At 33.7% G+C, this 15,613-nt stretch overlaps 1 protein-coding gene across 1 annotated transcript in view; it reads right to left on the bottom strand.

The window, feature by feature from the left end:
* The window catches only part of LOC129795513 (frizzled-2), a 55,486-nt gene extending 46,626 nt beyond the window's left edge, over positions 1-8,860 (bottom strand). The window contains exon 1 of the mRNA XM_055836871.1: positions 8,013-8,860. The gene's annotated coding sequence lies outside the window, so the exon portion shown is untranslated. The remainder of the gene's footprint in view (positions 1-8,012) is intronic.
* Between the last annotated feature and the right edge of the window lie 6,753 nt (positions 8,861-15,613).

Raw genomic sequence — 15,613 nt, 5'->3', positions numbered from 1 at the left:
ATGATTTACATTTAACAATAATTTAACAAGAGCCCTAAAATGAATATACTCCTTTAAATAATTTATTTTTACTTATTATCAATGATAAAACAATCAAAGCTAAAATTATTTTTCTGGGTTAAATTCTTATCATCAATTTTCCACGCAAAAGCAAAAAATAAATGAAATAAAATGTTTTCTTGTTAATATCATGAGAATTAATACGGTTTTATAGCTATTTAATATAATTTTATTTTGGATAAAAGAAATCATGTTCATAAACACAAATAAAGTACATTCAATCACCCCCCACAAGGTGTGTGCAAGGAAGAACTTTAGTTTGGGGTATAGCAGAGGGAAATGCGAAACCACAAGAAAATGTTGTTTGGTATTTATTTGATTTTCCTCTATACGGGGGAGGGATGGGGTAAATACACACACACACACATACACACAATATTGAGTTCTTGTGTTTATTTTATTATAAGGAAGAAATAACTTGAGAAATCTGTCTGTTGATGAGTTTTTCGTGATGGTGTAAAAATAGCGCCCAAAAATGCCAGCAACATCTTCATTTTGGGAGCTAAATTTTTAAATGCCCAATGAGGTACTCTTTTGAGCAATGTTTATTTATTTTTTCAGCAAACACCGAGGGATTTTCCACCATATCAGGGGAAATTTCATGTGTTTTTCCAGCATTTTGGAGTGATTGAAGGAATTTGACAGAGGAGCATTTAGGATGGTTGCTGCTGCTAATGCATCCTGTGCAATTTGATGAACTTTCAGAGGGTGATGCGGTAGAAAAAAAATGAAACATTTAAAAATATTTTTTTGTTGGAAAGCAATGAAGAAAAAATATTAAATTATATTCAATTAGTTCTAGTTCATTTACTCGATTGAAGAAATATTTGTTAGTTTGACACAAGTTTGACAAACCAATATTGTCATATGCTGTCAAATTGCTTTGACAGATGTCATTTAATTCTCAAACGCAAATAAATTCTGAAATAATAGAAGGAATATAATCTTCTTTAAATTCTTCATCTATCAGTTTGACAGTTTATCACTGACATGTGCTGTCAAATAGTTTTGACAGATGTCATTTAATTCTCAAATAAAAAAAAATTAATTAGAATTATTCTTATTAAATTTTATGAAAAAATAGAAGGAATAAAATCTACTTTAAATTCATCTGTCAGTTTGACAGTTATTAATTTATTGTAATTTCTATTTAAACTAAGAGAACGAAAATAATTTTAAATTCTACATTAGTCTGGATTTACTTTCGAATCTCCATTTTGTTAAGTTATGAATTTAAATATCTTTAATCCTATTTCTAACATAAAACACAAATGCAAAAATAGAACTACAAATAACTTTCTTCAATCTCATTGTGACGTTGCTCTGAACCTTGAAGATCAATCCCATTGAATTTGCATTTATCCATTGATGAGTTTTTTTCTTTATTTATTTCTTGTGTATTATTTCCTATGCAGCGCAATTTGCGAGCACACCTTCAATTGTGGCGAATGACTCAATTAATCCACAATAATCGAGCACAAACCGCCCAGAAACTCCCCTGCATGAGAGAAGCGCAACGGAAAAGCGTCTACATAAAAAAAAGCCAAGAAAAGTCTTATCTCTCATGAAGAGGTAAGAAAAAGAGAATAATATTTCTTGAGCGCGACTACCGTTTAGAAGGAAGGTGGTATATAACTGATAAAGGTGTCTCGATTAGATTTGCTTCGACGTACGTACAAAAAATATATCAGTGATTGTAAATAAAATGCCAGGCATGTATTTTTTTTCTCGGTATGTACGATCCAATCATCTCGAGAAAACTCTCTGAAAGCCGGAGAATGACCCCGGGCAAGAAATTCAAATGCTGGAATGTTGAGGCGCCGACTTAAAGACAAATAAATACATTTGAATTTATTTGAACCAATTGACGCCATGGTCTCCTATGCTATATACATTGTGTAAGAATTTTCTAAATAAATGCCTCATCTATTTTATTTATTTCTTAAATATTTCACCATAACAAAGGTCTCAAGTGCACTTGAGATATAGAATATCAATAACAAGCCTTTATGCACTGCAAGTTTATACTATGAAAGATTATTTTATGTTTGATTTCATGCCAATTGTGATTATTAATACATTGGGAAACCGCACAGAGACTAAAGAGCCGAATTGATATGACTCTAGTTGCATTTGTTGGTATTTGTTGATAGATGGCGTTAAGAGAATCTCCTCAAATTGTATCAAATTTCACTTAAAATTAAAATAGAAACGATTAGATTGCTCATTTGGAAGAAATGGAATCTCTTTGGGTGTCTTTTTCGGCCCATCAATTTAAATTCAAAACTTCAGGGAAAGATTTATAAGAATTTCCGTACCATGTTAACCCCATTTTCCTTTTAAAACATTTTTTTTCTCCTCGCTCAAAGATTTATTGCACAAAACAAACATTTTGACTATTGAAATTCTTCAGCTCGTGGGTATTCAACTTTTGCACACACATCTCTTATTTTTCACAGTGTAACAGCACAGGGTGGGGTTTTTTATAATCAAGTGGATGACTATTAATTATTTAAATAAAACGTATATTGATTAATATTTTGTGAGAGACAGAAATCACTTGAGACACGCGTTGGCAACTGTCTGTTGTGTTATTTATGGAGTGGACGCTTCTGATTTAAGGCCCCTCATTAAATGTTTATGGTCAGCGCATACACGAAAAAAAATCCCAGTCTTTGTTTAAACATGGAATATTTATAAATGTAAATTTTTGGGTGAATTGCTATTCAACAGAGGGGGTTCTATATTTACCCATACCAACCACTTTCAAAACCCCAGGGCTCAAAACCCGGGGTTCGTGTGAAAAAAGGTGCATTTTTAATTGAATTTACATTTTAGTGTTCGATTGAAATATTTCCCTCCATGAACGAATTTTCCCAATTTTTTTCCTCATTTGTTTTTTTCTTTTTTGGTTTGTTAAAAATATTCACGCGATATTTCACTCTTTTTTTTTCCTCCATATAAATATTAATTATTCAGTGATACTCTCATTCCAAGAATTATGCAGCATTTTTGGGGTTCTGAAAAAAATCGGCGCGCTGTGAAAACTTCTAAGGAGGTCCCCGAGACATGGTTGGGACATTTATAACTTTTCTGTGTGACATGGTTCGTCGGAAGAAAGCAAGAAAAATGCAAAACAATTCTAAAGAGAGAGAACATTTAAGCGCCAAATGAGGCGTCTCAGGAATCTGACATGAAATTGCCACTCCTTGCAAAATATCGTATTGCAAAAAAATAAAAAGCGGGAAAATAAAGTTGAAAAGCGGATAATGTATAAGGGGGTAAAATATCAGCAAGATATCACTGATGTTTTCCGACTGTCAGTGATGAATTTAATGTCAAATTCATGTCTGACACCGAGAACTAAAGTTTTGTGTTAAATTAATTTTAATTTTTACTGTAAAAAGCAAAAACCTACATATTTTGCTAAAAATATTGACATTGATCAAATGTCATTCGTTAAATGTCAAAGTGACAGCTATTAACTAAAACGTTGTAATTTTAACATTCAACTTTTTGTATTTTTGACTTTATACTTTGTGTTAAATTTTTGTAAAATCTCATTTAACAGAATTTAGAATTAGATTAAGTTTAAGATTTATTGCTTATTTAAAACAGACATTGTTGAATATTTCAAAATTAACCGTCAAAAATGCTTCAAAATTGAATTTTATTATTCTTTAAATTTTTAAGCAATTACGTCCATAAGTTCAATTCTAAGACTGTTTGTATGACTGACAGCTCCTATTTGACAAATATAATTTTTGACAGAAATTCCTTTTGACATATGTCAAACTATGTACTAAAGCACAATTTCTCCTGTTTATGAGAAGCAAAAATATGATTTTTTCGCATAAAATAGAGAATTCTTCAAAACTCTGACTGAGGTTTCCGAAATCTCCTTGCAAAAGCTTTTAGAGACCATCTATATGACCTTTTTGGTACGTGACATCGGGTCGCTCCCCCCCATTTTCTTACCAAGAGAGAGAAATGATGGCGAAGATGTGGAAACAAATGAGCGCAATTTTGTGGGTGAATCCCAGTGTAGGTCGTTTAAAGTTATTGAAAAATTGTTCAAACACATCTCACACATATTAAATGTTCACCCAAAACAATTTACTGCCTTCGTGCGATAAGGCCCGTAAATTTACCCGGGAATTCGCTGCGAACATCATAAATTACATAGTGAGATCGATTGCGATTACATGCCTATTTTTTCTTCTCCCTTTACTCGGAATATGTATGTGTGTGTGCTCCAATTCTCGAATATGGCTCTTATCGTGATAAGAGTTGTCGTCGATTGGGTAAATATTCGCTTGGGCCCTATGTTATGTGCCCTCGCCCCCGGAGAAGTTGATTTTTTTCGCTTTCTTTCACAGTGTGTGCGACAGAATGGTGTATTAAATTATATAATGATGACTTAATGTGCCAATTGTTTTATCGTTTTATTCAATTGAAGAAGCTCTATGCGGTAGCAAAATTCCGGAAGCATAAATAGTTCAATCGGGTCCAATTGAGATTATCCGATGATCATCTCAAGGGGTTGTACCCAATAATTTGTCCGAAAATATACCAGCTGCTGCGTAATTTACATAATAAATCCAACATAATGGTCGTTTAAATGGAAATTTTTCCTTTTTTTATTGTGATTTATTATGTATGGAAGGGAAAATTATTATGTTTTTTTTTATAATAGAATTTTCCTTTTATTTCTTTTGTAAGAAATACTTTTAGATAAAAATTTAAATTAAATGTTAAGAAAAAAATATATTTTTCTCTTTATGTCCCTTTTCTCTATTATGGCATAACAGATTTAAAATAAATATTAGGATCTAGAGAAAATATTAATTTTTGTATTTGCTAAAAAATAAATATAAAAACATCTAAAAAAATTACCTCAATGCTACCATTTCTCGTGAATCTCTTGACTTTTCACCACAACTGGGGAAATTTTGCGGAAAAATAAGATGAAATATTAATTGCAATATCATCCAGATATTATTACTCCCAAAGTGTGTGACGATAATTTTAATGCGACACTCTATTTTGAGTATTTATGATGTGGAAAAGAACATTTGTCACTTAATGGACCCTCCGCATCTTCCCGACCATCGCTGAAGTCATCTCGTAAATTTTCCAACCATCCCGACGCACTTGGAGTGACAAAAATGTGGCGCGAAATGTCACAACAATTTTTTCTTCTTCTACTTCTACAACCAAATAGAATCAACACAAAATTGCTCCGCAGTTTGACGAAATTTAATGGGATTTTTACAACTCCACAAACACCCAACAACCTCACCGTAAAGGAGAAAGAGCAACAAGAAAGTCAATTGGGGGCCACCCTCAGGAGAAATCTTATTTTACAATCCATTTGATTGTAAGATAGTTTTTTCTTCCACTTTACTTTCTTCAACATCTCTTCTCTATAGGCCGTGGCAGGGAAAAAAAAGTGCCACGAAAAGTTTTCTCACAAAACTCACGAAATGACTCCCCTATCGCGTCACGACATCCCCTCACATACATAGCGAGGGTGGCGGATGAATCGTATCAAAGCTAAAGTGCGGGGTCTCGCCGAAAAACGACATAGACGACGTTGTGTGCTCAATGGGGGAGCCTTCTGCAAAAATTTCAAGGGGGGTTGTCATTGCTGCAAATTTCAGACAAACTTCTTCATGGTGCAAAAAGAAATTTCTCCCAATTGTTCTTTGTTCCACAGCATCACTGAGGATAGTTTGGTGATTTTTTTTTCATGACGCATCTCCGAGGTTTTTTTCTATCGTCAATTTACGACACAACAATATAAGTTTAGTTTTTCGTAGTGAAAAGAAAATTAATTGGAAAACTTCCACTATTTGTGAGGACTTCAATTGCAAGGAGTTTCTTTTTTTAGTATTATTAGTTCAATTTTAATCTCCCTGATGAAGTTTTTCTTTTTATTATTTTAGCTTTTCTGCATTTGATGATTTTTTTTACATTAAGTACCTACTTATTATTTTTGTTTGTCTTTAATATTAAGATAAAGGGAAAGATAAAAATAAAAATGTAAGAAATCTTGAAAAATGACTACAGCGAGTTTATTTTTGCAGAAAAAATTTTAACGAGAAACTTTTACTTGAGTGATGAGAAATAAGTGTTGTAACGTCTCTAATAAACTCCTAAAATTCACTACTATATCCGGTTTGATTTTCTTAAGTTAGACTAAAGTTTTCTTAAACCATAACTTAAAGCTATAGATCTAAGATATTTAAACTAACAAAGTAAGCCTTATATATATTTTTTAGTTAGACCTTAGTTTTTTAGGGTAGACTATTAGTTAGATTTAAGTTAAGATGCTGTTTTAAAACTTAGACCAAAGTTTAGTAGACTTTGTTACATATCTTATGCCAGACTTGAGTCTCTTAAGGAAAGGGCTTGAATTGGGATTGAGTCCAAATATGCATCCAAAGCCCAATTAAGCTTATAATAATTTTCAGATCTAAAAAGCCTAACCCTAAAAACACTTGAACCTAACCTAAAGAATTAAAGTTTGGCGTAATAAACTTAAGCCTGACTTCAGAAATGAAACTCTTAAGAAATTAAGCTAGACGTAGTAATGAATTTCATCTGTTATTAATTTGTTTTTAATATTCTGAGATATGACTTATTATTATAGATATCTTTCAGAAAGATTTTTAAATATTTCTGCAATAGTCTTCACACAAAAGAAAAATCTAACAAACGTAAACTTTTAATTGTTAAGAAAATTCGGAAGCAGTCTTTGGGTTTTCTCAGGAGTTTTTATTTATTTATTGCATGAACAACGTTTCGGCTACGTTTTGAGCCTTCTTCAGGTTCTGTTGAATTCCAATTTGGACAAAAGAAATTTAGAAACCGGTGAAGATAAACTTTACAACAATTTCAGTCAACTAAGCTTGTAACTAAGTTTAGGTCCTAGGTCTTTAGGTTTGATTCTTTTATGAATTTTTCAGATTCTCCTTAATTACATAAAATCTTAAGCAACAACATTTCAATATACTCTGATTTTTCTCAATGATTTCCCTCTTAGAAGGCCTAACTTCCCTTTTATATATAATACATGCGGAGCAAAATAACTTCCACCACACACTCCTTGCTTTAAATCTAAATACAGACGAATTCATGGCAAAACTTGTCCCCTGAGATTGTATAAGAAGATGGTATACAAAAGGCAAGCCCCGAAAGATGCTGTGCAGCATGAACTTATCGTATGAAGGAAATAATACAGGGCAGTGTTGCCTCTAATTAATTCGGTAAAATGTATTTCTGTGATTCCGTGCACAATCTCCACTTTAAATGCATTTATGCTTTTCATTTTCAATTGGCTTTTGTGGATTTTAATTGCCCTTTCGGAGTTTTGTGCATGTTTAGGAATTTTCACCCTGCTGCGGGGAACTGCGTGCTTCCTCGAAGGCGTTGTCAAGGTGTTTCCCATCTATGGGGTCTTCATTTTTTTTTTTGGGAAGTAACCTCAAGGGTCGGAGGGTTTGTTAATTTTTTATCACACGCACCCATCCTGGAGGATTTATGACATAGCTGAGAGGTTGCACAGGTATAACTTTAAGGCTCCTTGCAATACCTTTAAGGTTTCTTAGCTTTTTGCTCTCTCTTTATGTTGCAAAAGTGTTCACATTTTGTGCTTATCAGTGCTGAAATATTCTATGTGTGTGCCCACCCTCTGTGGCTCTTCGTGTCTTTTCAGCTGAATTCTTGAGATTCTCATGAGTGATAAGGGGACGGATTTTGCCGCTTTTTTTCACATTGAGAAGTATCTTGCGCGAAAAATGTCGCAAATTTATCAAATAAAAAGAAGTAAAAAAAAACCTGCGGATTCTGCTGAAAATCCAACATAGGAGGAAAGCTCAGAGAAAAATTCTGTGTGTGCCCAGGGGCGTCTTTGGGGTATATACAATGCGTTGATTTTTATTGCTTACCTCAGCGACGTGTTGTTGGAGTGTTTTCCACCATTGAAAACAATTTCCCAGCTTTTCCCAGTGTCGGCGGGTAAACACACGCCGAAAAACCCTCACCAAACCCTCTGCTGTGTGTTGCCAATGTATTTTCGGGGGTAGGTGTTCCCTTTTTAGACGAGGGGTTGTGAAAATAAATCGATTTTACTTCTCTCCCACAAGAGTAAAATGTCGTTCCTCCTAAACTTGGAATTCTTATCGGGAAATACTTTCGCGCAGTGGCGGCGAAAACTTTTCTTCTTTTTTTTCCCTTTATAGGAACACCATAATAAAAAATTAGAGTTTCATTGGGGATATTGCAATTTTGGAGGGTTGTGCGAATGGGGGAAGTTTAACCGTCACCCACCACTTTCAATTTAATCCAAATGTGCACTTTAAACACCACAAAAAACACTCTCTTTTTTTAAGCTTTTCAGCTTGCACCTCATATGCTTTTTATCACCTTTCACGTGTGTTTATCTCGAGAATTTATTGGTATAAAGTGTTGTTATATATCCAAAAATACACAGTTGAGATTACATTTTCCGGAAAAGGTCTTTTGCTTACTTTACTTTACTATCTGTCTCCCGGAATGCAACACTTATAGCTCCCGGAAAGAAAATTCGAAAAAACCGTTTTATGCGTCTTGATGCACCAACTTAGATTGTTTGTACACTTGCTAGTTGCACCGGTGCGATTTGTAAAAGTGCAGCTAAGAACATTCGGGGGAAATTGCGGAGAAAAGCAAGATTTCCCGTGGAGTTGTCAAAAAATCCGTGCACGACCGCGAAAAGCACCCAACCACAGCGACACTTCTCACAGAACTAACTTAACTCTCCAACTAGAATGTGTGATGACTACCCATTGCCACCGCTGTCGGTATAGTCATGTGATAGAGATAGCTGCTTTGTCTGGCAGTGCAACTGCCACATATGCTGCGCGGGCGCGAGTGAGAGCACTACAGCGCGCCATTTTCAAGTGAGGGGAGCAGGTGAACGACGTCCGCAATCGGTATGCAATCGGCCACAGTCGCAGAATCAATATATTATGTGTGTCGTTTTATTCTCTTTCGCACATACTTTTGTTGTCTCGCTCACAAATCAGGGATGGAAAACCCACCATGATGAATTAAATGGAAAATTATGTGGATTGTTTTGAATTCCACCATCCGACGTTTCGTAGCGCCTGGCTACACGGGTATCGAAGCAACATAAAGCAATTCAGTGGATGATTAGTCAATCTTGCTGCACACGATGGTAGCTCGTTAGCATTTCTTTTGCTTATTAATTCACAAACGAGAACACACCTTCCCCCCATTTATTGTGGATTCTTCACGGTGCGTGATGAATGTCCTGAGGAATTTGTCAATTGGTTAATTGCACGGTTAGTTTGAAATTTCAATTGAAGGATTTTTTTTTAATTCATTTCTTTTCGTTAACGTATAATTTTTCTCTGGTTAATTTTCGTTCAAACTTTTGGTTTAATGCCTTTTCACTTTGGGTGTAATTTATTGAGAGTAGAGAGAGAGCGAATTATATCGGACAACTTGAGGTATAAACCACAAACCCTCTGGATGTATGAGAATTAATGAGATAACCACTAAAGCTTGGATGCTTCCATACTTGGGAATAACTTTGCATTTTGAATGGTGTACGTACATATACGTTTATCTATCCATACCATGCACAGTAAATTTACATAAAGTTTACTTATTGAATGTTTTACTTAACATTGTTAAGGGTTTTGACTAATTTTAACAACGTTAAACAAGGAATATTCGTATTTTACAAAGATGAGTGACAGATTCGTAAAAATCAACTTAACGATTCGCATATTCTTACCGTTTTTTTCTCTGTGTGTTATTTAGAACCTTTAGAAAACTTTCTTAAATAAAACTTAGGGCACTTAAGGTGAAATTCACAGTCTTAAGATCTCTGAAGAAAGGCCAAAGTTTTCTTAAGAATATAATAATTTTTTTAAAGAAAATCTTACGATTCTTAAAGTTTTGCTTAAGCAAAACTTAAGATTTCTCAAGGTTCTTAAAATTCTATCAGGAAATTTTCAAGTTTTCTTAAGAAAAACTTGTTTCTTAATAGATATATATTTTTTTAAATTTCTAAAGAACTTCTCAGGTTTTCTTAGAAATAACTTTAGATTTCTTAATATTTTAACATTTTTTAAGAATCTCCCGATTTTTCCTTAAAAAAATCATTTGATTTCTTAATATATTTAATTTTTTTTAAGGATCTCTCAAATTAAAAAAAAAACTTTTCTTTTCTTGATAATATGTTTTAATTTTCTTAAGTTTCTCCAGTTTTCTTAAAAAAAAATAAGAAAAAAAAGAAAGAAATTTAAGAAAATTGCAATAAATCAATAAAAAAAATTTATTTCATTTTTATTCTAAATTCTGTTATTTAAATTTTTATAAAAATTCATTATTCCTTAACTGAAAGAATTTTTTTCTTGCTAGCTGTTTTCTTAAGAAACAAATTTTATTAAAAATTCTGTTGTTTAAATTTTATTAAAATTTATTGAAAAGTATTTTTTTTCTTCCTAAATGACTATGTTCTAAAGAAACAAATTTTGTTCTAAATTCCGCTATAAGAATCTTACAAATAGCTTGACAAAAACTTAAACGCAAAGAATTTTTTTCTTCCTAACCGATTGTTTTCTTGAGAAACATTGGATCATGCAGAAAAATAAGTTGTCTCCCGATGACATCTCAGCGTGATTATGTTCCTCAATCACAAGTTTGGGCCTTGACTTTGGTTGTATATGATGTTTCCGCGGAAAAGACACCACGTCTTTCTCGCAACTCTGCGAGACAACAGTCGTGCCACATTGCGTCCAACAACTTGATTTATGGACTCCTCGAAGATGTGCTAAAAAAGTGGTGTGTATGTAGTTCCTAAATAAATGGAGAATCGTTTTATTGCTACACACAATTCATTTCCATTGCCTTTTCCCATTGCCCTTAGCAGCAAGTCAGAAAGTCACCCACATTTGAATTCTTCACAGTTCCAGGGTGGAGAGGACCTTCCTTGCGCTCCTTGGACGCAGCGTATGTTTTGCCATAGGAATTGCCATAAAATTTATTCCATCACCCATGCAAGAAAAACTTCAGAATACGCAGAAAGACTCAAGCAGAGTAGTCAGACAAAAAAATAAAGCAGAATCGTCCTCAGGTAGACGACCTACCTCGAAAAGTGCATTGAAAAGCATATTGAAGAACTGAATAATTTCCTCCTCCATCTCCGGGCATCTTTTCGTCCTTCGGGGCTCACATTTTTTTTCCTTCTTCTTCATTCCATTCCTTTGAGGACACTCTGGTGGGTTCTTTTTTTTTGCGCCGTTGGGAATCCCTTCTCTTTCATTACAGAAAATGTCAACTCAGAGTTAATAGCATTTGTGGATTTTGTCAGATTTCAGAGTGTTGGGAGTTAAGCATTAAATAGCAGGACGCGTCCACAACAGCAAAAAAATCCTCAACATGCTTCGTTTGAGATTCCCCGGAGAGATAGAGCGACAAAACCAAAAAGGAATGGCTTTCTCAGTGCTTTCCCTATCTTGGTCATTCGTCAATTTCATGGAAAATAAAACACTTGAGTGTGTTTTCTCAAGTCCAAAACCTCTTACACCATCGAATTCAACATCAAACATATGTATGTGCATTTAATATGAAAAAGCTCCTTTGGGAAATATTTGCATATAGCTAAAGCTTAATTTGAGGGTAGAAAAAAAAACATGAATAGTGTCTGAATAAAATAAATTTAAGTATTTACTGACATTTTTTATATGTCCAATTGGCAGTTGAGTTCTAAAATAAATTGTTAGAAGTTTTTCTTTTAAAATGACCGTTATAAAAAAATTTCTTATATATGTATAAACTTTTTAAAAAAATTAAAAATTTATGAAATGAACTATTTTCCTTTTTTTGTGGAATTTCTTTGAGAATAATTAGATTATAAAAAATTCTAATAATAAATTTCTTATTAAAAAAATAAATCTTTCGTTTCAATATTATGATATGCCCTGGACTTTTAAGATTGACGGTAAATTGAGAAGAAAGTTTATCCATAAATTTACAAAAGTGTTTTTTGATGGTAATATCCAAACGAGAGGGATGTTTGTATGAAAGAGAAACGTTTCCCCGTAACATTGGGAAAATCCATCATGTGCAGCGTGCAATCAAAATTAAATTAAATTCTTGGCTATATCTTGTCAGTGGTACTAAAATATGAATTTATTGATTTTGTTTAAAATCACGTAAGAACATGGGCAAGAGAACGAAGCCAATAAAAAAATTATCTTCAATCAAACCCATCCACTGGTGGGGTGACACAAAATAAAGAAGAAGTCATCCGAATGAGGTGTAGGGTATCCACACAGAGGAAGAAAGATATGATCAGGATCGTCCAAAGATCAAGAGACAGTGGAGGTTTTTGTCTCATTATTTTTGGTGATTTACAGCATCGTTGGGTCATTCCAAATGTGAGTTTATTGGCTTGAACATGGCATAAAGATTCTTATGGCTGCGTGCTCATAAAAAACCACGACTTAGGACATAAATTTTATTGCATTTTCATTCTTTCGCCTCTTTCCACCAACTCTCTGGCTTGGTGATCTTCTTTCCTACAACAACACAACACCAAGGTCACTCTTATATACAGAAAATTGTTTATTGGTTTTATCCATGCCAGTGATCATACACTAACAACAACAAAAAAAAAAAAACTCACCATTTTGCCAATCGATTGGGGATCGCGAAAGAGGAAGGAACGGAATCCAAGAATCATTTTAATTATTTAACTTTTTGGGTCTTTCTGCGTCTTTGGGGGGAAAAACAGAAGAGAATTAATAAATAAAAATCTCTTGTGATGACTTGTTTGTCCCATTAAAATCAGGAAAGACGTAATTTAATGCGATTTATTAGCAAAAAAAAACTCTGGAAAACTTTAAAATAATTTGTTTTTAGCTTTGATAAGAGTCCATGATAAGTACGTGGGGAAAAACTGCAAGAATTCAAAGAAAACTTAACAAACTTAATGAAGAATTTACTGATAGTTTATTTAACTAACTTAAAGTATCTTTTCAATATATTTCAAAGAAAATGCAACCAATGAAAATTTCTGATCTATAGATTTGAAATTTAACGAACTCGCCAAAAGTGCTTATATCCAACTAACTGTTGCTAATAAACTGTTCATTTGATCGTGCCAACAATTCTTTTTATTTCCCGGTCATCGTTAACAAAATGGCGGCGTAGGAGGCAGCCATTTTGACGATCTGCAAAGATGTAAAAATAATTTTTGTTGCTGTAAGATTCTGATTTGTTAAATTTGTTAAATATTCAATTTAGAGGTCAAAATTGTTTTAAGGAATAAATTTAGATTTCTTTGTTTTATTCAATTTGATTTGGAAACTAAAGTTTTACGGAACATGGGAGAATCTAATATTTAACGATCATTTAAGGACGGATGAAGGATAAGATCGATAAGATCAAAAGACTCTTAAATAAAGTACCTGAACAAAGGACATTAGCGACACATTGTACATTCCAGCAGCTCGTATTCCAAGGGGTCTCCATGAATTGATCATCATAATGAGGATTATCCGTTGATCGGTTAAACGGAGTTCATGCCAATTTGTAAAATAGATATTTTTAAAAATCTCCTCACTCTGCGATCGAATAATCTCACCAAATAAGCTCAGAAGAGCCAGTTGTAGGAGTAGGGCTATGAAAATTAGGTACATTGGGTATGCTTTAGCATCAATTTGTATGTAAAGAAGGCAAATGGGAAAAACTAAGAGACTCATAAGGAGTTGAACGAGAGACATGAATTTTATAATAACATTGAACGTTTTGAGAATTTGCATCATTTCTAGTTGCTTCTTTAGTATCGAAATGAGTAGTTGTGTGCAGTGGAATTGAGGATGTTTTCCATCCTGAAGTTGAATCATTCTATTGATGATACGCATGAAGTATATAATATAGAATCCCAGGACAAAAATTCCAGCATCTGACCAGCCTGTCCAGCTGCCAATGATAACGACTGAAATTCCTTGCAAGACTTTGTAAGAAAGTTTTTGTGTTAAAGGATCTACTTTGGGGATACTTAGGAAGATAAAATTATCTTCTACGACATAATTTGCTGCAACAAAACTGGCAATGACGTAGAGTGAGACGTAGTACCTGAAATAATGAAAAAAAAGGATACATTCAAGTATTTTTGAACATCCTTTTTCTTGCAAAAATCTCTTTTCTTACACTGAAATGTTTGATGAGACTTTAGTAGCCCTAGTTAGTTCCTCATTGACAATACTCGATATTGTGGTACTAACGTTCTTATCCTTCTTCGTATTTAATTCAACGATCCAATTCACAAGAATTCTAATTTCTCCATAACACAGGATACTACAGAAATGTTAATCATTACAAGTCCAATCAATGTTATAACAGCAAAAGTTGCACTAAGAATGGCAACATCCTCACTATTGAATATCTTAAAAATAAAGAGGATAATTAAAATTCCGCAGAAACTTATGAAAAATGTTAAAATAATGAAAATAATGTTGAATCTTGGACCCTGATCACCGGGAAAATGCTTCAAGGTTCGCGAAGCCAAACAAATTTTCATGAATTTGAAGAACTTTTCAAAATCCCAATTTAGCGTTAACATTTTTGCTCACAAATCCACCACAATGACGTACTTTTGGCTTGCACAACACTATCCGTTTAAACGGTTCAAACACTGAACAAATTGTATTGATAATGTTGAAATAATTTCCTTTTTATAGTGGAAATTTCGCAATTCAAATTTCCGTTGCATTTGCTATGTTCTCACGATAATTTTTGCAGCGTAATTTGCAAATTATGTATTAATTTAGTACGAGGACATTATGCAAAAACTTTTGATAAGGACAACACTATGCATTTTATTACATGATTCTTGTGCTGTGAAACCTATTTTGGTTTTGTAAAAACGTTATTTAATGTTTTAAATTAATTTTGGAATTATATGTAGCGCCCGACTCACTATCCAGCGAATATTAACCTGCTCATAGAGTGAGTACCCTTAGATTGGCGGTAACTGTAACGGCTGCCCTTCCCTCGGCAACGGCTTCTGCCTCCAGGTTACAACCCTCAAATAGGCGAGAGATAATACGAGAATACTCAAGAGAATGTAGGAGAGCATTGAGAAAGTAATTAGATGGGAGAGTAGCAAAGAGTGCTGATGAGTGTAGAGAGAGTTAGACAGAGCTCAGCCTTGTGCGGGTATGGCTGTGCGTGTGAAGTGCTCTGTAGTTTAGTTTCGAGGACGAGGGGGAGGTTACTGGAGGAGTCGACCAAAGCCCCCTTGTGGTGCCCCCATTCGGGGTGCCACACATATTTGACATTTTTCAGGAGGTTGTGGACAGATCAGCTTCAACACTCCTTTAACTGCTCTGCTTCAATTATTAAAAAAATCCTATGTTGTAAACTCTATTCGTATAATGTTGTACAAACTTTTGATCACCAAAGCTGTGATTCTTCTAATAGGATTCCTCTTTATTGCAAATTATGTTACTAATTAATTAATCTGTGA

This window comes from Lutzomyia longipalpis, chromosome 4 (genome assembly GCF_024334085.1).
Source record: "Lutzomyia longipalpis isolate SR_M1_2022 chromosome 4, ASM2433408v1".
In the NCBI taxonomy this organism is placed as follows: Eukaryota; Metazoa; Arthropoda; class Insecta; order Diptera; family Psychodidae; genus Lutzomyia; species Lutzomyia longipalpis.
Note: the sequence above shows the minus strand (reverse complement) of the source record. Positions and strands in the feature narration are given on the sequence as shown.